General features: G+C 42.8%; 1 long non-coding RNA gene across 1 annotated transcript in view; it reads right to left on the reverse strand.

Annotated features, from left to right (window-relative positions):
* Positions 1-409, reverse strand: part of LOC102368973 — a 19,324-nt gene that overhangs the window by 16,854 nt on the left and 2,061 nt on the right. The window lies entirely within an intron of this gene.

The following is a 409-nucleotide window of genomic DNA, read 5'->3' on the forward strand; positions in this document are numbered from 1 at the left end:
TGTCACCCCCCTCCCCCCCAAAAAAAAAAAAAAAACCAAAAAACCAGCTGTGGTAGAGTATAAATGGTAAGTGAGGAAACACAGTACCAGCAGTTTCTGCCAGACAAAAAGTACCTCTCCACATAAAGAATTAAGCAGAGTTGGTTCCCTAGCTGCTATTACTACAAGAAAACATCTTTTCCCCCCCCTTTTATTCCATCTTCCAAAAATTAAGATACGTATTTTATGGTGGGGTGTGTTGTGTGCAAGAAAAGTACAGCAACAAGTATTTTAGTCCCTGTTCGACTCCCTCCATTTCCTCCTTTAACCTTCAATAGAGAATAAGTCACCAAGCACTGGTCTCCCATATCCCTGGCCCAAGCCTGGCTAATGAAGAGGGGGTACATCTACAGCCATCCTTTCTTTCCCT

This window comes from Alligator sinensis, unplaced genomic scaffold, assembly GCF_000455745.1.
Source record: "Alligator sinensis unplaced genomic scaffold, ASM45574v1 scaffold1719_1, whole genome shotgun sequence".
Classification (NCBI taxonomy): domain Eukaryota; kingdom Metazoa; phylum Chordata; order Crocodylia; family Alligatoridae; genus Alligator; species Alligator sinensis.